Raw genomic sequence first — 22,098 nt, 5'->3', positions numbered from 1 at the left:
TCCCTTCCTAGCCAGAAGGCCGGGATAGGGTAATATGCTCAAAAAGTATGAAAAGGCAAGGTACGGTGTGCTACAGAGCCCAAGGCTTGCCGGGGTCCCAAGCCAGCAAGCTCAGACTCACTCCAGGGTCGTCAGTCCTGGGGCACGTTGTACCATAGCCCCCCACCCTTACTCAGTCTAATAGCCTCAATCCTGGTAGGGCCATGTTTTCCTCTAGATGAATATACTATCCACCCAGAGTACTAGCAAGCGCAACCTTCCAGTGTGCATTGTATCATTGTACTAAGGTGGCCTGGAGCTTAAACCACCTCTTCGAACAACACTACACTTGATCTTAGCCAAAAGGCCGAGAAGCGATAACCAGAATTGGTTTGGGCCTCGAGTGGCACCCTGGCCTATGCCGGACACATCTTAGGGAGAGAGAGCGAGAGGGAGACAAACCCACGCCTACAGAAGACATTTTGTCACCCAAGCCAACCCTTGAAAAGGCTGCTTTGCAGAGCAAAAACAAGAAGAATGGTGCGTTTTGCAGCCGCCGCCCCCCACTGCAATGAATCTGAATAACTCCTCCTTTAGGGCGCAAGCAACTCCCCTCCCCCTTGCAGTCTTTCCAATTCACGATACAAAAAGACGGACAGGACAGGTTGCCTGACTTTCCGTCACTGCCACCCTTTGCCATCCTTACCCGTAGAAAGCCCTTTCATCATCCCCAAACCCTAATCTTTTCCCTTTCCTTCCCAGCCCCCAAACCCTGCCCTCTGTACCCTTCTCACCACCCGCATCCCTTCTCCTGTCATCCCCCTACCACCCGGGAAAAAAAGAGCTTGCCCCCTCCTTACACTAGCCCACCCTCCCACCCAAAGAACAACTTCTGCTGCGCAGCTTGTTTTCTAGGCAGCAGCGCTATTGTGATGTCAGCGGGGGCATTGTGACAAGCCGCCAGTGTTCCGTCTCTTCATGTTGTGCACAGTTCAAACGGAAAATACATCAACAGGCAGACTACAGAAAAACTTACTATCAAAGGTTAGAGGGGGGCTTTCTCAGAGGGCTTTTTACAGTTTTTCTATTCCCAATTAGCCGTTTAAGTGTACTTATTGAAAGTAGTAATTCTTTCATAGGCCGCCCTTTCTTAGTATTTGACGTTCCTTATATTGCGGTATGAGGCTTTGCAGCAGGTTGCAAACATTCATCACCCATGACTGTCCCCAATTGAGCTCAGAAGCTCAATGTCTATCATGACCTCTCTTTTAGAATGTCCAAGAGCAAGCAAACTATTCCTCCAGGAGAGGGCGCCAACAGACTACTAAAGAGATCATCATTACTCAAAGAAAACCCCAAAAACCAATGCATGATAGGAATAAACAGGTAACTTTCTTTGGAGTGGAAGCGGAGAGATCGCACCAGATGCCAATTCTAGATCTTATCACACCTGTGGTCACTGCAGCAGCAGGTGAATCCACTTTGTCCAAAAGGGATCTATTCCATTCAATTGCAAATGATCTAGATAAGACAGAGAACTGCAGCACGGGACATAGCCGAGTTGGTCAGGTTGAGTGGTGATGAGTTTGCTATTTGGATGAATAAAGAAAGTCAAAAGTGTGAAAGATAAAAAACAAAAGGAGGAAGTGTGAAAAGTGAATGGGCCAAATTGAGGTGCATATGAAGACGTATGCTTTCTTCCAATTCATTAAACCGGGCTAATATGAATCAGGTGAATTGAGTTCTGCTTTTGGAAACTGGGTTAAGAAGGGGTGCACCGGTCCTGGAGGTACTGCAATACCAGGTCAATGCGTGGAGTGGACAGAGCAAGCTCTTTTTCCATCTCCCTGTTCTAAAAATCCATTTAATATATGGTCCCCAGATAGGGGTCGTATCAGATATTAAACTGATAAGAACAGATACTACACTTGATCTTAGCCAAAAGGCCGAGAAGCGATAACCAGAATTGGTTTGGGCCTCGAGTGGCACCCTGGCCTATGCCGGACACATCTTAGGGAGAGAGAGCGAGAGGGAGACAAACCCACGCCTACAGAAGACATTTTGTCACCCAAGCCAACCCTTGAAAAGGCTGCTTTGCAGAGCAAAAACAAGAAGAATGGTGCGTTTTGCAGCCGCCGCCCCCCACTGCAATGAATCTGAATAACTCCTCCTTTAGGGCGCAAGCAACTCCCCTCCCCCTTGCAGTCTTTCCAATTCACGATACAAAAAGACGGACAGGACAGGTTGCCTGACTTTCCGTCACTGCCACCCTTTGCCATCCTTACCCGTAGAAAGCCCTTTCATCATCCCCAAACCCTAATCTTTTCCCTTTCCTTCCCAGCCCCCAAACCCTGCCCTCTGTACCCTTCTCACCACCCGCATCCCTTCTCCTGTCATCCCCCTACCACCCGGGAAAAAAAGAGCTTGCCCCCTCCTTACACTAGCCCACCCTCCCACCCAAAGAACAACTTCTGCTGCGCAGCTTGTTTTCTAGGCAGCAGCGCTATTGTGATGTCAGCGGGGGCATTGTGACAAGCCGCCAGTGTTCCGTCTCTTCATGTTGTGCACAGTTCAAACGGAAAATACATCAACAGGCAGACTACAGAAAAACTTACTATCAAAGGTTAGAGGGGGGCTTTCTCAGAGGGCTTTTTACAGTTTTTCTATTCCCAATTAGCCGTTTAAGTGTACTTATTGAAAGTAGTAATTCTTTCATAGGCCGCCCTTTCTTAGTATTTGACGTTCCTTATATTGCGGTATGAGGCTTTGCAGCAGGTTGCAAATATTCATCACCCATGACTGTCCCCAATTGAGCTCAGAAGCTCAATGTCTATCATGACCTCTCTTTTAGAATGTCCAAGAGCAAGCAAACTATTCCTCCAGGAGAGGGCGCCAACAGACTACTAAAGAGATCATCATTACTCAAAGAAAACCCCAAAAACCAATGCATGATAGGAATAAACAGGTAACTTTCTTTGGAGTGGAAGCGGAGAGATCGCACCAGATGCCAATTCTAGATCTTATCACACCTGTGGTCACTGCAGCAGCAGGTGAATCCACTTTGTCCAAAAGGGATCTATTCCATTCAATTGCAAATGATCTAGATAAGACAGAGAACTGCAGCACGGGACATAGCCGAGTTGGTCAGGTTGAGTGGTGATGAGTTTGCTATTTGGATGAATAAAGAAAGTCAAAAGTGTGAAAGATAAAAAACAAAAGGAGGAAGTGTGAAAAGTGAATGGGCCAAATTGAGGTGCATATGAAGACGTATGCTTTCTTCCAATTCATTAAACCGGGCTAATATGAATCAGGTGAATTGAGTTCTGCTTTTGGAAACTGGGTTAAGAAGGGGTGCACCGGTCCTGGAGGTACTGCAATACCAGGTCAATGCATGGAGTGGACAGAGCAAGCTCTTTTTCCATCTCCCTGTTCTAAAAATCCATTTAATATATGGTCCCCAGATAGGGGACGTATCAGATATTAAACTGATAAGAACAGATACTACACTTGATCTTAGCCAAAAGGCCGAGAAGCGATAACCAGAATTGGTTTGGGCCTCGAGTGGCACCCTGGCCTATGCCGGACACATCTTAGGGAGAGAGAGCGAGAGGGAGACAAACCCACGCCTACAGAAGACATTTTGTCACCCAAGCCAACCCTTGAAAAGGCTGCTTTGCAGAGCAAAAACAAGAAGAATGGTGCGTTTTGCAGCCGCCGCCCCCCACTGCAATGAATCTGAATAACTCCTCCTTTAGGGCGCAAGCAACTCCCCTCCCCCTTGCAGTCTTTCCAATTCACGATACAAAAAGACGGACAGGACAGGTTGCCTGACTTTCCGTCACTGCCACCCTTTGCCATCCTTACCCGTAGAAAGCCCTTTCATCATCCCCAAACCCTAATCTTTTCCCTTTCCTTCCCAGCCCCCAAACCCTGCCCTCTGTACCCTTCTCACCACCCGCATCCCTTCTCCTGTCATCCCCCTACCACCCGGGAAAAAAAGAGCTTGCCCCCTCCTTACACTAGCCCACCCTCCCACCCAAAGAACAACTTCTGCTGCGCAGCTTGTTTTCTAGGCAGCAGCGCTATTGTGATGTCAGCGGGGGCATTGTGACAAGCCGCCAGTGTTCCGTCTCTTCATGTTGTGCACAGTTCAAACGGAAAATACATCAACAGGCAGACTACAGAAAAACTTACTATCAAAGGTTAGAGGGGGGCTTTCTCAGAGGGCTTTTTACAGTTTTTCTATTCCCAATTAGCCGTTTAAGTGTACTTATTGAAAGTAGTAATTCTTTCATAGGCCGCCCTTTCTTAGTATTTGACGTTCCTTATATTGCGGTATGAGGCTTTGCAGCAGGTTGCAAACATTCATCACCCATGACTGTCCCCAATTGAGCTCAGAAGCTCAATGTCTATCATGACCTCTCTTTTAGAATGTCCAAGAGCAAGCAAACTATTCCTCCAGGAGAGGGCGCCAACAGACTACTAAAGAGATCATCATTACTCAAAGAAAACCCCAAAAACCAATGCATGATAGGAATAAACAGGTAACTTTCTTTGGAGTGGAAGCGGAGAGATCGCACCAGATGCCAATTCTAGATCTTATCACACCTGTGGTCACTGCAGCAGCAGGTGAATCCACTTTGTCCAAAAGGGATCTATTCCATTCAATTGCAAATGATCTAGATAAGACAGAGAACTGCAGCACGGGACATAGCCGAGTTGGTCAGGTTGAGTGGTGATGAGTTTGCTATTTGGATGAATAAAGAAAGTCAAAAGTGTGAAAGATAAAAAACAAAAGGAGGAAGTGTGAAAAGTGAATGGGCCAAATTGAGGTGCATATGAAGACGTATGCTTTCTTCCAATTCATTAAACCGGGCTAATATGAATCAGGTGAATTGAGTTCTGCTTTTGGAAACTGGGTTAAGAAGGGGTGCACCGGTCCTGGAGGTACTGCAATACCAGGTCAATGCGTGGAGTGGACAGAGCAAGCTCTTTTTCCATCTCCCTGTTCTAAAAATCCATTTAATATATGGTCCCCAGATAGGGGACGTATCAGATATTAAACTGATAAGAACAGATACTACACTTGATCTTAGCCAAAAGGCCGAGAAGCGATAACCAGAATTGGTTTGGGCCTCGAGTGGCACCCTGGCCTATGCCGGACACATCTTAGGGAGAGAGAGCGAGAGGGAGACAAACCCACGCCTACAGAAGACATTTTGTCACCCAAGCCAACCCTTGAAAAGGCTGCTTTGCAGAGCAAAAACAAGAAGAATGGTGCGTTTTGCAGCCGCCGCCCCCCACTGCAATGAATCTGAATAACTCCTCCTTTAGGGCGCAAGCAACTCCCCTCCCCCTTGCAGTCTTTCCAATTCACGATACAAAAAGACGGACAGGACAGGTTGCCTGACTTTCCGTCACTGCCACCCTTTGCCATCCTTACCCGTAGAAAGCCCTTTCATCATCCCCAAACCCTAATCTTTTCCCTTTCCTTCCCAGCCCCCAAACCCTGCCCTCTGTACCCTTCTCACCACCCGCATCCCTTCTCCTGTCATCCCCCTACCACCCGGGAAAAAAAGAGCTTGCCCCCTCCTTACACTAGCCCACCCTCCCACCCAAAGAACAACTTCTGCTGCGCAGCTTGTTTTCTAGGCAGCAGCGCTATTGTGATGTCAGCGGGGGCATTGTGACAAGCCGCCAGTGTTCCGTCTCTTCATGTTGTGCACAGTTCAAACGGAAAATACATCAACAGGCAGACTACAGAAAAACTTACTATCAAAGGTTAGAGGGGGGCTTTCTCAGAGGGCTTTTTACAGTTTTTCTATTCCCAATTAGCCGTTTAAGTGTACTTATTGAAAGTAGTAATTCTTTCATAGGCCGCCCTTTCTTAGTATTTGACGTTCCTTATATTGCGGTATGAGGCTTTGCAGCAGGTTGCAAACATTCATCACCCATGACTGTCCCCAATTGAGCTCAGAAGCTCAATGTCTATCATGACCTCTCTTTTAGAATGTCCAAGAGCAAGCAAACTATTCCTCCAGGAGAGGGCGCCAACAGACTACTAAAGAGATCATCATTACTCAAAGAAAACCCCAAAAACCAATGCATGATAGGAATAAACAGGTAACTTTCTTTGGAGTGGAAGCGGAGAGATCGCACCAGATGCCAATTCTAGATCTTATCACACCTGTGGTCACTGCAGCAGCAGGTGAATCCACTTTGTCCAAAAGGGATCTATTCCATTCAATTGCAAATGATCTAGATAAGACAGAGAACTGCAGCACGGGACATAGCCGAGTTGGTCAGGTTGAGTGGTGATGAGTTTGCTATTTGGATGAATAAAGAAAGTCAAAAGTGTGAAAGATAAAAAACAAAAGGAGGAAGTGTGAAAAGTGAATGGGCCAAATTGAGGTGCATATGAAGACGTATGCTTTCTTCCAATTCATTAAACCGGGCTAATATGAATCAGGTGAATTGAGTTCTGCTTTTGGAAACTGGGTTAAGAAGGGGTGCACCGGTCCTGGAGGTACTGCAATACCAGGTCAATGCGTGGAGTGGACAGAGCAAGCTCTTTTTCCATCTCCCTGTTCTAAAAATCCATTTAATATATGGTCCCCAGATAGGGGACGTATCAGATATTAAACTGATAAGAACAGATACTACACTTGATCTTAGCCAAAAGGCCGAGAAGCGATAACCAGAATTGGTTTGGGCCTCGAGTGGCACCCTGGCCTATGCCGGACACATCTTAGGGAGAGAGAGCGAGAGGGAGACAAACCCACGCCTACAGAAGACATTTTGTCACCCAAGCCAACCCTTGAAAAGGCTGCTTTGCAGAGCAAAAACAAGAAGAATGGTGCGTTTTGCAGCCGCCGCCCCCCACTGCAATGAATCTGAATAACTCCTCCTTTAGGGCGCAAGCAACTCCCCTCCCCCTTGCAGTCTTTCCAATTCACGATACAAAAAGACGGACAGGACAGGTTGCCTGACTTTCCGTCACTGCCACCCTTTGCCATCCTTACCCGTAGAAAGCCCTTTCATCATCCCCAAACCCTAATCTTTTCCCTTTCCTTCCCAGCCCCCAAACCCTGCCCTCTGTACCCTTCTCACCACCCGCATCCCTTCTCCTGTCATCCCCCTACCACCCGGGAAAAAAAGAGCTTGCCCCCTCCTTACACTAGCCCACCCTCCCACCCAAAGAACAACTTCTGCTGCGCAGCTTGTTTTCTAGGCAGCAGCGCTATTGTGATGTCAGCGGGGGCATTGTGACAAGCCGCCAGTGTTCCGTCTCTTCATGTTGTGCACAGTTCAAACGGAAAATACATCAACAGGCAGACTACAGAAAAACTTACTATCAAAGGTTAGAGGGGGGCTTTCTCAGAGGGCTTTTTACAGTTTTTCTATTCCCAATTAGCCGTTTAAGTGTACTTATTGAAAGTAGTAATTCTTTCATAGGCCGCCCTTTCTTAGTATTTGACGTTCCTTATATTGCGGTATGAGGCTTTGCAGCAGGTTGCAAACATTCATCACCCATGACTGTCCCCAATTGAGCTCAGAAGCTCAATGTCTATCATGACCTCTCTTTTAGAATGTCCAAGAGCAAGCAAACTATTCCTCCAGGAGAGGGCGCCAACAGACTACTAAAGAGATCATCATTACTCAAAGAAAACCCCAAAAACCAATGCATGATAGGAATAAACAGGTAACTTTCTTTGGAGTGGAAGCGGAGAGATCGCACCAGATGCCAATTCTAGATCTTATCACACCTGTGGTCACTGCAGCAGCAGGTGAATCCACTTTGTCCAAAAGGGATCTATTCCATTCAATTGCAAATGATCTAGATAAGACAGAGAACTGCAGCACGGGACATAGCCGAGTTGGTCAGGTTGAGTGGTGATGAGTTTGCTATTTGGATGAATAAAGAAAGTCAAAAGTGTGAAAGATAAAAAACAAAAGGAGGAAGTGTGAAAAGTGAATGGGCCAAATTGAGGTGCATATGAAGACGTATGCTTTCTTCCAATTCATTAAACCGGGCTAATATGAATCAGGTGAATTGAGTTCTGCTTTTGGAAACTGGGTTAAGAAGGGGTGCACCGGTCCTGGAGGTACTGCAATACCAGGTCAATGCGTGGAGTGGACAGAGCAAGCTCTTTTTCCATCTCCCTGTTCTAAAAATCCATTTAATATATGGTCCCCAGATAGGGGACGTATCAGATATTAAACTGATAAGAACAGATACTACACTTGATCTTAGCCAAAAGGCCGAGAAGCGATAACCAGAATTGGTTTGGGCCTCGAGTGGCACCCTGGCCTATGCCGGACACATCTTAGGGAGAGAGAGCGAGAGGGAGACAAACCCACGCCTACAGAAGACATTTTGTCACCCAAGCCAACCCTTGAAAAGGCTGCTTTGCAGAGCAAAAACAAGAAGAATGGTGCGTTTTGCAGCCGCCGCCCCCCACTGCAATGAATCTGAATAACTCCTCCTTTAGGGCGCAAGCAACTCCCCTCCCCCTTGCAGTCTTTCCAATTCACGATACAAAAAGACGGACAGGACAGGTTGCCTGACTTTCCGTCACTGCCACCCTTTGCCATCCTTACCCGTAGAAAGCCCTTTCATCATCCCCAAACCCTAATCTTTTCCCTTTCCTTCCCAGCCCCCAAACCCTGCCCTCTGTACCCTTCTCACCACCCGCATCCCTTCTCCTGTCATCCCCCTACCACCCGGGAAAAAAAGAGCTTGCCCCCTCCTTACACTAGCCCACCCTCCCACCCAAAGAACAACTTCTGCTGCGCAGCTTGTTTTCTAGGCAGCAGCGCTATTGTGATGTCAGCGGGGGCATTGTGACAAGCCGCCAGTGTTCCGTCTCTTCATGTTGTGCACAGTTCAAACGGAAAATACATCAACAGGCAGACTACAGAAAAACTTACTATCAAAGGTTAGAGGGGGGCTTTCTCAGAGGGCTTTTTACAGTTTTTCTATTCCCAATTAGCCGTTTAAGTGTACTTATTGAAAGTAGTAATTCTTTCATAGGCCGCCCTTTCTTAGTATTTGACGTTCCTTATATTGCGGTATGAGGCTTTGCAGCAGGTTGCAAACATTCATCACCCATGACTGTCCCCAATTGAGCTCAGAAGCTCAATGTCTATCATGACCTCTCTTTTAGAATGTCCAAGAGCAAGCAAACTATTCCTCCAGGAGAGGGCGCCAACAGACTACTAAAGAGATCATCATTACTCAAAGAAAACCCCAAAAACCAATGCATGATAGGAATAAACAGGTAACTTTCTTTGGAGTGGAAGCGGAGAGATCGCACCAGATGCCAATTCTAGATCTTATCACACCTGTGGTCACTGCAGCAGCAGGTGAATCCACTTTGTCCAAAAGGGATCTATTCCATTCAATTGCAAATGATCTAGATAAGACAGAGAACTGCAGCACGGGACATAGCCGAGTTGGTCAGGTTGAGTGGTGATGAGTTTGCTATTTGGATGAATAAAGAAAGTCAAAAGTGTGAAAGATAAAAAACAAAAGGAGGAAGTGTGAAAAGTGAATGGGCCAAATTGAGGTGCATATGAAGACGTATGCTTTCTTCCAATTCATTAAACCGGGCTAATATGAATCAGGTGAATTGAGTTCTGCTTTTGGAAACTGGGTTAAGAAGGGGTGCACCGGTCCTGGAGGTACTGCAATACCAGGTCAATGCGTGGAGTGGACAGAGCAAGCTCTTTTTCCATCTCCCTGTTCTAAAAATCCATTTAATATATGGTCCCCAGATAGGGGACGTATCAGATATTAAACTGATAAGAACAGATACTACACTTGATCTTAGCCAAAAGGCCGAGAAGCGATAACCAGAATTGGTTTGGGCCTCGAGTGGCACCCTGGCCTATGCCGGACACATCTTAGGGAGAGAGAGCGAGAGGGAGACAAACCCACGCCTACAGAAGACATTTTGTCACCCAAGCCAACCCTTGAAAAGGCTGCTTTGCAGAGCAAAAACAAGAAGAATGGTGCGTTTTGCAGCCGCCGCCCCCCACTGCAATGAATCTGAATAACTCCTCCTTTAGGGCGCAAGCAACTCCCCTCCCCCTTGCAGTCTTTCCAATTCACGATACAAAAAGACGGACAGGACAGGTTGCCTGACTTTCCGTCACTGCCACCCTTTGCCATCCTTACCCGTAGAAAGCCCTTTCATCATCCCCAAACCCTAATCTTTTCCCTTTCCTTCCCAGCCCCCAAACCCTGCCCTCTGTACCCTTCTCACCACCCGCATCCCTTCTCCTGTCATCCCCCTACCACCCGGGAAAAAAAGAGCTTGCCCCCTCCTTACACTAGCCCACCCTCCCACCCAAAGAACAACTTCTGCTGCGCAGCTTGTTTTCTAGGCAGCAGCGCTATTGTGATGTCAGCGGGGGCATTGTGACAAGCCGCCAGTGTTCCGTCTCTTCATGTTGTGCACAGTTCAAACGGAAAATACATCAACAGGCAGACTACAGAAAAACTTACTATCAAAGGTTAGAGGGGGGCTTTCTCAGAGGGCTTTTTACAGTTTTTCTATTCCCAATTAGCCGTTTAAGTGTACTTATTGAAAGTAGTAATTCTTTCATAGGCCGCCCTTTCTTAGTATTTGACGTTCCTTATATTGCGGTATGAGGCTTTGCAGCAGGTTGCAAACATTCATCACCCATGACTGTCCCCAATTGAGCTCAGAAGCTCAATGTCTATCATGACCTCTCTTTTAGAATGTCCAAGAGCAAGCAAACTATTCCTCCAGGAGAGGGCGCCAACAGACTACTAAAGAGATCATCATTACTCAAAGAAAACCCCAAAAACCAATGCATGATAGGAATAAACAGGTAACTTTCTTTGGAGTGGAAGCGGAGAGATCGCACCAGATGCCAATTCTAGATCTTATCACACCTGTGGTCACTGCAGCAGCAGGTGAATCCACTTTGTCCAAAAGGGATCTATTCCATTCAATTGCAAATGATCTAGATAAGACAGAGAACTGCAGCACGGGACATAGCCGAGTTGGTCAGGTTGAGTGGTGATGAGTTTGCTATTTGGATGAATAAAGAAAGTCAAAAGTGTGAAAGATAAAAAACAAAAGGAGGAAGTGTGAAAAGTGAATGGGCCAAATTGAGGTGCATATGAAGACGTATGCTTTCTTCCAATTCATTAAACCGGGCTAATATGAATCAGGTGAATTGAGTTCTGCTTTTGGAAACTGGGTTAAGAAGGGGTGCACCGGTCCTGGAGGTACTGCAATACCAGGTCAATGCGTGGAGTGGACAGAGCAAGCTCTTTTTCCATCTCCCTGTTCTAAAAATCCATTTAATATATGGTCCCCAGATAGGGGACGTATCAGATATTAAACTGATAAGAACAGATACTACACTTGATCTTAGCCAAAAGGCCGAGAAGCGATAACCAGAATTGGTTTGGGCCTCGAGTGGCACCCTGGCCTATGCCGGACACATCTTAGGGAGAGAGAGCGAGAGGGAGACAAACCCACGCCTACAGAAGACATTTTGTCACCCAAGCCAACCCTTGAAAAGGCTGCTTTGCAGAGCAAAAACAAGAAGAATGGTGCGTTTTGCAGCCGCCGCCCCCCACTGCAATGAATCTGAATAACTCCTCCTTTAGGGCGCAAGCAACTCCCCTCCCCCTTGCAGTCTTTCCAATTCACGATACAAAAAGACGGACAGGACAGGTTGCCTGACTTTCCGTCACTGCCACCCTTTGCCATCCTTACCCGTAGAAAGCCCTTTCATCATCCCCAAACCCTAATCTTTTCCCTTTCCTTCCCAGCCCCCAAACCCTGCCCTCTGTACCCTTCTCACCACCCGCATCCCTTCTCCTGTCATCCCCCTACCACCCGGGAAAAAAAGAGCTTGCCCCCTCCTTACACTAGCCCACCCTCCCACCCAAAGAACAACTTCTGCTGCGCAGCTTGTTTTCTAGGCAGCAGCGCTATTGTGATGTCAGCGGGGGCATTGTGACAAGCCGCCAGTGTTCCGTCTCTTCATGTTGTGCACAGTTCAAACGGAAAATACATCAACAGGCAGACTACAGAAAAACTTACTATCAAAGGTTAGAGGGGGGCTTTCTCAGAGGGCTTTTTACAGTTTTTCTATTCCCAATTAGCCGTTTAAGTGTACTTATTGAAAGTAGTAATTCTTTCATAGGCCGCCCTTTCTTAGTATTTGACGTTCCTTATATTGCGGTATGAGGCTTTGCAGCAGGTTGCAAACATTCATCACCCATGACTGTCCCCAATTGAGCTCAGAAGCTCAATGTCTATCATGACCTCTCTTTTAGAATGTCCAAGAGCAAGCAAACTATTCCTCCAGGAGAGGGCGCCAACAGACTACTAAAGAGATCATCATTACTCAAAGAAAACCCCAAAAACCAATGCATGATAGGAATAAACAGGTAACTTTCTTTGGAGTGGAAGCGGAGAGATCGCACCAGATGCCAATTCTAGATCTTATCACACCTGTGGTCACTGCAGCAGCAGGTGAATCCACTTTGTCCAAAAGGGATCTATTCCATTCAATTGCAAATGATCTAGATAAGACAGAGAACTGCAGCACGGGACATAGCCGAGTTGGTCAGGTTGAGTGGTGATGAGTTTGCTATTTGGATGAATAAAGAAAGTCAAAAGTGTGAAAGATAAAAAACAAAAGGAGGAAGTGTGAAAAGTGAATGGGCCAAATTGAGGTGCATATGAAGACGTATGCTTTCTTCCAATTCATTAAACCGGGCTAATATGAATCAGGTGAATTGAGTTCTGCTTTTGGAAACTGGGTTAAGAAGGGGTGCACCGGTCCTGGAGGTACTGCAATACCAGGTCAATGCGTGGAGTGGACAGAGCAAGCTCTTTTTCCATCTCCCTGTTCTAAAAATCCATTTAATATATGGTCCCCAGATAGGGGACGTATCAGATATTAAACTGATAAGAACAGATACTACACTTGATCTTAGCCAAAAGGCCGAGAAGCGATAACCAGAATTGGTTTGGGCCTCGAGTGGCACCCTGGCCTATGCCGGACACATCTTAGGGAGAGAGAGCGAGAGGGAGACAAACCCACGCCTACAGAAGACATTTTGTCACCCAAGCCAACCCTTGAAAAGGCTGCTTTGCAGAGCAAAAACAAGAAGAATGGTGCGTTTTGCAGCCGCCGCCCCCCACTGCAATGAATCTGAATAACTCCTCCTTTAGGGCGCAAGCAACTCCCCTCCCCCTTGCAGTCTTTCCAATTCACGATACAAAAAGACGGACAGGACAGGTTGCCTGACTTTCCGTCACTGCCACCCTTTGCCATCCTTACCCGTAGAAAGCCCTTTCATCATCCCCAAACCCTAATCTTTTCCCTTTCCTTCCCAGCCCCCAAACCCTGCCCTCTGTACCCTTCTCACCACCCGCATCCCTTCTCCTGTCATCCCCCTACCACCCGGGAAAAAAAGAGCTTGCCCCCTCCTTACACTAGCCCACCCTCCCACCCAAAGAACAACTTCTGCTGCGCAGCTTGTTTTCCAGGCAGCAGCGCTATTGTGATGTCAGCGGGGGCATTGTGACAAGCCGCCAGTGTTCCGTCTCTTCATGTTGTGCACAGTTCAAACGGAAAATACATCAACAGGCAGACTACAGAAAAACTTACTATCAAAGGTTAGAGGGGGGCTTTCTCAGAGGGCTTTTTACAGTTTTTCTATTCCCAATTAGCCGTTTAAGTGTACTTATTGAAAGTAGTAATTCTTTCATAGGCCGCCCTTTCTTAGTATTTGACGTTCCTTATATTGCGGTATGAGGCTTTGCAGCAGGTTGCAAACATTCATCACCCATGACTGTCCCCAATTGAGCTCAGAAGCTCAATGTCTATCATGACCTCTCTTTTAGAATGTCCAAGAGCAAGCAAACTATTCCTCCAGGAGAGGGCGCCAACAGACTACTAAAGAGATCATCATTACTCAAAGAAAACCCCAAAAACCAATGCATGATAGGAATAAACAGGTAACTTTCTTTGGAGTGGAAGCGGAGAGATCGCACCAGATGCCAATTCTAGATCTTATCACACCTGTGGTCACTGCAGCAGCAGGTGAATCCACTTTGTCCAAAAGGGATCTATTCCATTCAATTGCAAATGATCTAGATAAGACAGAGAACTGCAGCACGGGACATAGCCGAGTTGGTCAGGTTGAGTGGTGATGAGTTTGCTATTTGGATGAATAAAGAAAGTCAAAAGTGTGAAAGATAAAAAACAAAAGGAGGAAGTGTGAAAAGTGAATGGGCCAAATTGAGGTGCATATGAAGACGTATGCTTTCTTCCAATTCATTAAACCGGGCTAATATGAATCAGGTGAATTGAGTTCTGCTTTTGGAAACTGGGTTAAGAAGGGGTGCACCGGTCCTGGAGGTACTGCAATACCAGGTCAATGCGTGGAGTGGACAGAGCAAGCTCTTTTTCCATCTCCCTGTTCTAAAAATCCATTTAATATATGGTCCCCAGATAGGGGACGTATCAGATATTAAACTGATAAGAACAGATTTTTTGATTTAACAGCATCTTTATTATCATGCACTACTCACAAAAAGGTAACAAACCGTGTACAGTGCCGCAGCCCCGTACACACAGAACTATACAATCCTTCTTACATAGCCATAGAGTACGACGCACTAAACTATACATCACACTCCTATGCTTATCCATAACACTCAAGCTGAAAGAAAAAGTTAGACAATAAATAACGACGAACCGGCGATTGGGGGATGGGGGTAGGGGAAAAGGGGGATAGGGTGGGGAAATCACAGGCCCGAAGCTTTATTGAAAGACGCACATAACGGGAAAAGGAGGGAGGGGGCATGGAAGAGGTCTAAACCTCCTCCTCGGCGCTGTCGTCCGGACTGTCCATGATGGAATAGTCTCTGAGCAGGCTGTGGATCAGCCTGCGGCAATCCTGGATAGACATCCTCTCCCTCTTCAAGATGAGCCGGTTCCTGGCGACCCAAATAGCGTCCTTAAAGCAGTTCATAAGGCGCCAAGCCTCCTGGATGGCTCCAACGGTGTGAGTCCCAGGGAAGAGTCCATAAAGTACGGAATGGTACGATAGGCTCCCTCTGGGGACGGAGTTCCTCAGGTCATCCTCCAGGGCAACCAACAGGCGCTGTGCGAAACGGCAGTCCCAAAAGGCGTGCAGCGATGTTTCCTCCACGAAGGGGCACCTTGGGCAGTACCGGGTTTTGCACAGGTTCCGGGCGTGCATGAATGACCGGACGGGCAGTCCGCCCTGTATCGCCATCCATGACAAGTCCTTGTGCCCGTTGGTCAATCCAGCCGATGACACGTTTGTCCAAACAGTCTCCAGTGTGTCGTGATGAAGTCCTGGAATGTTCTCCATTTCGTCCTTGGCTCTGATGAGTTTGTGGATAGTCTTTGGCTTCCACAAATCAGGCTTGAGTCCCTCCAGTTGGTGTTCCCTCACAAACCGAACCACGTCTCCGTAGAACCATGGCGCCGTCCAGTTGTAGGGGAAGGAGCTGTCCCACTTGTCCCAGCCTAACCGTCTCCAAAGGGGGAGCAGGAAGAAGCGAGACATGGACCCACCCGCGGAACCTCTCTTGACTCGCAGAGTTCGGCGAACGCAGTCACATACGAAGGAGGATCGCAGGAGGGTGGGGATATCGGGTACGCCCTTCCCACCCTTGCGAGGATCCTTGTACATGATGCTCCGCTTTACTCTGTCCATCTTGGATCCCCAGACAAAACGAAACACCGTCCTGGTAATGGCCCTGCACACGGTGGCAAGGGGGGGCCAGGCCTGGGCCGTGTACTGCAGCACGGGCAGTACCTCGTTACGCAGGACCAGTGCTTTGCCCTCACAGGTGAGGCGTCTGAGGCTCCACAGACCGATCCGTTGGGTGATCTTGGTCAAGCGTTCCTCCCAGGACTTGAGGGCTGCTCCTTCCTTCCCGAACCAGACTCCAAGAACCTTGATGAAATCCGGCTGGATGCTGAAAGGGAAGGGGGCGGAAGAGGCCGGCTGCCAGTCCCCGAAGAGCATGGCTTCCGACTTCCCGCAGTTGACTTTGGCTCCCGAAGCCCGTCCGAAGGTCTCACAGGTCTGGACGAGGGTGTCGACTGAGCGCCGGTCCGCGCAGAAGACGGTCACGTCGTCCATGTAGAGCGAGCACTTGACCTCGAAGCGTTCTGGTCCTGGTGCGGTGATCCCTCTGATCTCTCCATTCCGCCGGATAGCCTCTGCAAAGAGTTCTATAACACAAACAAAAAGAAGAGGTGACAGAGGACAGCCTTGTCTGACCCCTGAGAGGACCGGGAAGGGGTCAGTCTTCCAGCCGTTCACCAACACCGAGCTGTGAATATCAAAATACATTAGTTGGACATACAAGCAAAACATGTTACCCAAACCTAACCTGTGCAGAGCTTTGCCCAGGAACTCATGGGAAACACGGTCGAAGGCCTTTTCCTGATCCAACGAGATCAGGGCTGCGTGCACCCGGCGGGCTTTGATGTACTCGACCGTGTCCCGCATGAGAGCCAGGCTGTCTGCGATGCGACGTCCGGGGATGCCGCAGGTCTGATCCGGGTGGATGATCCGTCCGATAACAGTCTTCAATCTCGTTGCCATCGTCTTGGCCAGGATCTTGTAGTCGACGTTCAGAAGGGTGATGGGACGCCAATTCTTCAGGTCGCACCTCTCTCCTTTACGCTTGTACAGGATCGTGACCATTCCTTCCCTCAGAGATGGAGGCATTCTGCCCTCCACCACCATCTCCTCATACAGCCCTAACAGGTCCGGACAGATTAGGTCTCCCAGCGCTACATAGAGCTCTGCTGGGAGGCCGTCACTGCCCGGTGTCCTGCCAGAACTAAAGGATTTGGCGGCCGAGAGCAGCTCGTCCACCGTCAGAGGAACATCCATGGCCGCCGCGTCTGCAGGGTCAAGATGGTTAGTGATACCTGACAGGAACTTATCGGCGGCCTCGGGGTCAGTAGTCTTGCGGGCGTAGAGTTCGCTGTAGAAGTCGCTGACGACCTTCATCACGTTCTCTTTCCCGCGTCGCATGTTTCCACTCTCGTCTCGTAGTTCATTCATGGGCGTGTGACCGGCGTGGAGTTTCCTGAAAAAGAACGAGTTACATTTCTCACCCTTCTCCAGGTTCTCCACTTTGGAACGGAAGACAATTCGCTCGGACTCCTCCTCGAAGTGCCTTTTCAGGCTCCTCTTAGTCTCCTCCAGCTCCTCTCTCACGTCCCAGCCGCATCGAAGAAGGTCCTGCAGGGAACGCAGCTCACGCTGGAGTCTCCTGAAGTCCCTCCTCCTCAGACACGCCTGTTGTTGACTCTTTGCCTGAAAGAAGAAACGGAACTCGAGTTTAACGTATTCCCACCAGTCAGAAACAGACTGGAAGCCCGCCTTGTAGGCCCGCCACGTGGAGTAGGCAGCTCTAAGCTCCTCCAGAATCTCACCCTTTTCCAGCAGAGAGCAGTTCAGCTTCCAGGAGCCCGGGCCAATGGGGAAGCCATGGCCCAGCACACCTTGAAAGTGAATGGCTCTGTGGTCAGAGAAGAAGCAGGGGACCATCGAGTGCCCACTCCGCCCAACCGCCCGAGAGGTAAACACAAAGTCAATCCTGGAACGCAGCGAGCCATCGGATCGGCACCATGAATAGTTCACGGATCCGTGTCCAATGGAGCCAACAACGTCCACAAGAGAGGCTTCGGTCACCATCTCAATGAGCAGTTTGGATGTGACGTCCAACTTGGCAGCCGTTCCAGAACTGCGTCCATCCTCCTCAATCGGGCAGTTGAAATCCCCGGCCATCACTACCGTCCTGGCGGTAGCGAGCTGAGGGCGCAGGGCTTGGAGGAGCTCCAGTCGATCGCTCTTCACAGGAGAAGCATACACATTGATGAACCTGACAGGTTCTCCCGCCCAGGTGCCATCCACGAGCAGTAACCTGCCGCAGACGATTTCCTGAACAGAGTCCAATGTGAAGGCGCTTCCCCTGATCAGCACGGCGACCCCCGCGGACCTACAGTCGCCCCCGCCAGACCAGTAGGATGGGCCATGGGTCCACTCCCTGGCCAGATGGTTGAAGGACCTAGAGGAGGGAAGGGAGCATTCCTGCAGGAAAAATACATCACTAGACTGAGTGTTAAGGAACGCAAAAATTGTCTGACGTCGGAACTTGTCTCTGATGCTCCTAACATTAATGGAAAAGATGTTAATGTTAGCAGTCATTGGAGGAAAGAGAAAGTTAGAGCAGGCGGTGTGCCTTAGTTACCACTCCGGTCGGGCGGTTCTTCCTCTTTGGCACCTGCTGGTAAGGGTATCTCCAGCAGACCCTCTTATGCTAGCTGATCAAGCAGGGATGGTGCCTCAGTGGCTTCCGACTCCTCCATTTCTTCTTCGGCCACAAGGGACTCCACCATCTGCTCCAACACGTCCGATTCTGGGAGGAGGCCATCCTCCTCTTCCTGGGGTGGGTTAAGGTCCACAATGAACAGCTTGGAAGGTTCTGCGACAGGACTATCTTCCACCTTCCTTTTCCTTTGGCCTGTACCTGAGGAGACAAGAGCTGGAAAATCCTCCTCGGTGAAAAGTGCAAGAGTGCTGAGGCCCTCTGCTCTCATGGTCTGGGGAGGGAGAGTGGGCTTTGGGGGGGGGGTGAGGAGACCAACTGAGGAGTAGGGAAATGAGGTGGAGGTAGTGGAATCCTCAGTAGGGTTGGCCGGGGGGAGAGGGGTTTGGACAGGGGTGACAGGGGGGGGGACCAGGGAGGGGGCAACAGTTTTCTTACCCTTCTTTTCCCTGGACTCCGTGGCTGCTGGGGCATCGGCTGGAGCCACGGTCGCCGGGTTCTTGGCCGCCTTGTCCTTGGCCTCTGTGGCCTTGGTCGTAGCTGCCTTGGTCGACGAAGCTGTGACTACCCGATACTGGGTCGCCGCGGCAACCCTTGCCCAGGATTTCTCCCGCTGTGGGCAGTCCTTGTAAAGGTGGTCCGCCTGTCCACATAGGTTGCAAGTCTTCTTCTTTGGGCAGTCCTTGGAGCTGTGTCCTGTCACCCGGCAAACCCTGCAGGCGTCCTCCTTGCAGGTCTTCATCGAATGCCCTTTCCCGCCACATTTCCTGCAGTTGTGTGGCATGTCCGGGTAGTAGATGAGACCAAAGGAGTTTCCCAGAGAGAATGTCGGGGGCAGGTGCTGGAGACCATCCTCGGATGCTGGTTCCCTGTAGAGTCGAACGGTTACTGACCACTTACCCGTCCAGAATCCGTTGCCGTTAAGGATGTGGGATGGCTCCCTCACCACTGTGCAGAGACGTCCCAGGAACGTGGAGATGTCTCTTCCTGGGGTGTGCGGGTTCCGCATGGAGACCGTGATCCTCTTCTCATCCCTCTGTATAGGACAGGATCCTAAAAAAGAATGAAAAGGGGAGTCCGGCATCGCTGCGTTCATCGCCTCCCAGTATCTCCTGCAGGCATTCACCGTGGCAAAGGTTACCAGAAAAATGCCAGTCATGAAGGTCTGGACACTCAGGGTTTCCGCCCTGGAGAAGCCCTGATCCAGAATCATCTTCTTGCAGAACACGTCGCTGGACATGTCCGGCAACCTACCATCCACCGCCTTTAGCTTCAGGGCGACCGTCTGCCGCATCCAAGGCTCCAGGGTTGGAGCCTTTTCAGGCGGCGTCCGGGCTCCCTCCGGCTGGCTGGCGTCGGAGGTAGGGGCCTCTTGGGCCGAAGAAGCCTCTGGATGAGCCTTCCTGGAGGTCCCTGGGTCCTGAGCCTTCTTGGCTGCCTTCTCTGGCTTGCTTGCCATGGCTGGTTCCTGCTTGAGTTCCCGGAGCTGGATCTTGGATTCTTCTCCGGGTGTCTTCTCCCGCTGTGTTCCTCCTCGAAGTTCCTCTGGTCTCCCCAAGTCTTCTCCGAGCCTTCGTCTTCTTGCTTCTTTCTGCCAAGCTCTTCTTCCGTCCGATCTCCCTCTTCCGGTCTCGGCTGGGCTTTGGAGCTCGTCTCCCTGATCGTATCTCGTCAAGTGTAGCTAGCTCAGTTTGTTCTGATAAGAACAGATACTACACTTGATCTTAGCCAAAAGGCCGAGAAGCGATAACCAGAATTGGTTTGGGCCTCGAGTGGCACCCTGGCCTATGCCGGACACATCTTAGGGAGAGAGAGCGAGAGGGAGACAAACCCACGCCTACAGAAGACATTTTGTCACCCAAGCCAACCCTTGAAAAGGCTGCTTTGCAGAGCAAAAACAAGAAGAATGGTGCGTTTTGCAGCCGCCGCCCCCCACTGCAATGAATCTGAATAACTCCTCCTTTAGGGCGCAAGCAACTCCCCTCCCCCTTGCAGTCTTTCCAATTCACGATACAAAAAGACGGACAGGACAGGTTGCCTGACTTTCCGTCACTGCCACCCTTTGCCATCCTTACCCGTAGAAAGCCCTTTCATCATCCCCAAACCCTAATCTTTTCCCTTTCCTTCCCAGCCCCCAAACCCTGCCCTCTGTACCCTTCTCACCACCCGCATCCCTTCTCCTGTCATCCCCCTACCACCCGGGAAAAAAAGAGCTTGCCCCCTCCTTACACTAGCCCACCCTGCCACCCAAAGAACAACTTCTGCTGCGCAGCTTGTTTTCTAGGCAGCAGCGCTATTGTGATGTCAGCGGGGGCATTGTGACAAGCCGCCAGTGTTCCGTCTCTTCATGTTGTGCACAGTTCAAACGGAAAATACATCAACAGGCAGACTACAGAAAAACTTACTATCAAAGGTTAGAGGGGGGCTTTCTCAGAGGGCTTTTTACAGTTTTTCTATTCCCAATTAGCCGTTTAAGTGTACTTATTGAAAGTAGTAATTCTTTCATAGGCCGCCCTTTCTTAGTATTTGACGTTCCTTATATTGCGGTATGAGGCTTTGCAGCAGGTTGCAAACATTCATCACCCATGACTGTCCCCAATTGAGCTCAGAAGCTCAATGTCTATCATGACCTCTCTTTTAGAATGTCCAAGAGCAAGCAAACTATTCCTCCAGGAGAGGGCGCCAACAGACTACTAAAGAGATCATCATTACTCAAAGAAAACCCCAAAAACCAATGCATGATAGGAATAAACAGGTAACTTTCTTTGGAGTGGAAGCGGAGAGATCGCACCAGATGCCAATTCTAGATCTTATCACACCTGTGGTCACTGCAGCAGCAGGTGAATCCACTTTGTCCAAAAGGGATCTATTCCATTCAATTGCAAATGATCTAGATAAGACAGAGAACTGCAGCACGGGACATAGCCGAGTTGGTCAGGTTGAGTGGTGATGAGTTTGCTATTTGGATGAATAAAGAAAGTCAAAAGTGTGAAAGATAAAAAACAAAAGGAGGAAGTGTGAAAAGTGAATGGGCCAAATTGAGGTGCATATGAAGACGTATGCTTTCTTCCAATTCATTAAACCGGGCTAATATGAATCAGGTGAATTGAGTTCTGCTTTTGGAAACTGGGTTAAGAAGGGGTGCACCGGTCCTGGAGGTACTGCAATACCAGGTCAATGCGTGGAGTGGACAGAGCAAGCTCTTTTTCCATCTCCCTGTTCTAAAAATCCATTTAATATATGGTCCCCAGATAGGGGACGTATCAGATATTAAACTGATAAGAACAGATACTACACTTGATCTTAGCCAAAAGGCCGAGAAGCGATAACCAGAATTGGTTTGGGCCTCGAGTGGCACCCTGGCCTATGCCGGACACATCTTAGGGAGAGAGAGCGAGAGGGAGACAAACCCACGCCTACAGAAGACATTTTGTCACCCAAGCCAACCCTTGAAAAGGCTGCTTTGCAGAGCAAAAACAAGAAGAATGGTGCGTTTTGCAGCCGCCGCCCCCCACTGCAATGAATCTGAATAACTCCTCCTTTAGGGCGCAAGCAACTCCCCTCCCCCTTGCAGTCTTTCCAATTCACGATACAAAAAGACGGACAGGACAGGTTGCCTGACTTTCCGTCACTGCCACCCTTTGCCATCCTTACCCGTAGAAAGCCCTTTCATCATCCCCAAACCCTAATCTTTTCCCTTTCCTTCCCAGCCCCCAAACCCTGCCCTCTG

At 49.1% G+C, this 22,098-nt stretch overlaps 9 non-coding genes and 2 pseudogenes across 9 annotated transcripts; all 11 read right to left on the bottom strand.

The window, feature by feature from the left end:
* Positions 1 to 1,746: 1,746 nt before the first annotated feature.
* Positions 1,747 to 1,937, bottom strand: LOC142252919 (U2 spliceosomal RNA). Its single transcript, XR_012726280.1, has one exon. It is a non-coding gene; the product is annotated as a U2 spliceosomal RNA (small nuclear RNA).
* Positions 1,938 to 3,325: 1,388 nt separating this feature from the next.
* LOC142252824 (U2 spliceosomal RNA) lies at positions 3,326 to 3,516 on the bottom strand. The gene has a single exon (XR_012726190.1). It is a non-coding gene; the product is annotated as a U2 spliceosomal RNA (small nuclear RNA).
* Positions 3,517 to 4,904: 1,388 nt separating this feature from the next.
* Positions 4,905 to 5,095, bottom strand: LOC142252594 (U2 spliceosomal RNA). The gene has a single exon (XR_012725965.1). It is a non-coding gene; the product is annotated as a U2 spliceosomal RNA (small nuclear RNA).
* A 1,388-nt stretch (positions 5,096 to 6,483) lies between these two features.
* LOC142252592 (U2 spliceosomal RNA) lies at positions 6,484 to 6,674 on the bottom strand. Its single transcript, XR_012725963.1, has one exon. It is a non-coding gene; the product is annotated as a U2 spliceosomal RNA (small nuclear RNA).
* Positions 6,675 to 8,062: 1,388 nt separating this feature from the next.
* Positions 8,063 to 8,253, bottom strand: LOC142252591 (U2 spliceosomal RNA). The gene has a single exon (XR_012725962.1). It is a non-coding gene; the product is annotated as a U2 spliceosomal RNA (small nuclear RNA).
* Positions 8,254 to 9,641: 1,388 nt separating this feature from the next.
* LOC142252590 (U2 spliceosomal RNA) lies at positions 9,642 to 9,832 on the bottom strand. Its single transcript, XR_012725961.1, has one exon. It is a non-coding gene; the product is annotated as a U2 spliceosomal RNA (small nuclear RNA).
* Positions 9,833 to 11,220: 1,388 nt separating this feature from the next.
* Positions 11,221 to 11,411, bottom strand: LOC142252589 (U2 spliceosomal RNA). The gene has a single exon (XR_012725960.1). It is a non-coding gene; the product is annotated as a U2 spliceosomal RNA (small nuclear RNA).
* A 1,388-nt stretch (positions 11,412 to 12,799) lies between these two features.
* Positions 12,800 to 12,990, bottom strand: LOC142252588 (U2 spliceosomal RNA). Its single transcript, XR_012725959.1, has one exon. It is a non-coding gene; the product is annotated as a U2 spliceosomal RNA (small nuclear RNA).
* A 1,388-nt stretch (positions 12,991 to 14,378) lies between these two features.
* LOC142253009 (U2 spliceosomal RNA) lies at positions 14,379 to 14,583 on the bottom strand (annotated as a pseudogene).
* A 5,428-nt stretch (positions 14,584 to 20,011) lies between these two features.
* LOC142253576 (U2 spliceosomal RNA) lies at positions 20,012 to 20,116 on the bottom strand (annotated as a pseudogene).
* Positions 20,117 to 21,504: 1,388 nt separating this feature from the next.
* Positions 21,505 to 21,695, bottom strand: LOC142252587 (U2 spliceosomal RNA). Its single transcript, XR_012725958.1, has one exon. It is a non-coding gene; the product is annotated as a U2 spliceosomal RNA (small nuclear RNA).
* Between the last annotated feature and the right edge of the window lie 403 nt (positions 21,696 to 22,098).

Source organism: Anomaloglossus baeobatrachus, chromosome 9 (assembly GCF_048569485.1).
Source record: "Anomaloglossus baeobatrachus isolate aAnoBae1 chromosome 9, aAnoBae1.hap1, whole genome shotgun sequence".
Taxonomy (NCBI): domain Eukaryota; kingdom Metazoa; phylum Chordata; class Amphibia; order Anura; family Aromobatidae; genus Anomaloglossus; species Anomaloglossus baeobatrachus.
Note: the sequence above shows the minus strand (reverse complement) of the source record. Positions and strands in the feature narration are given on the sequence as shown.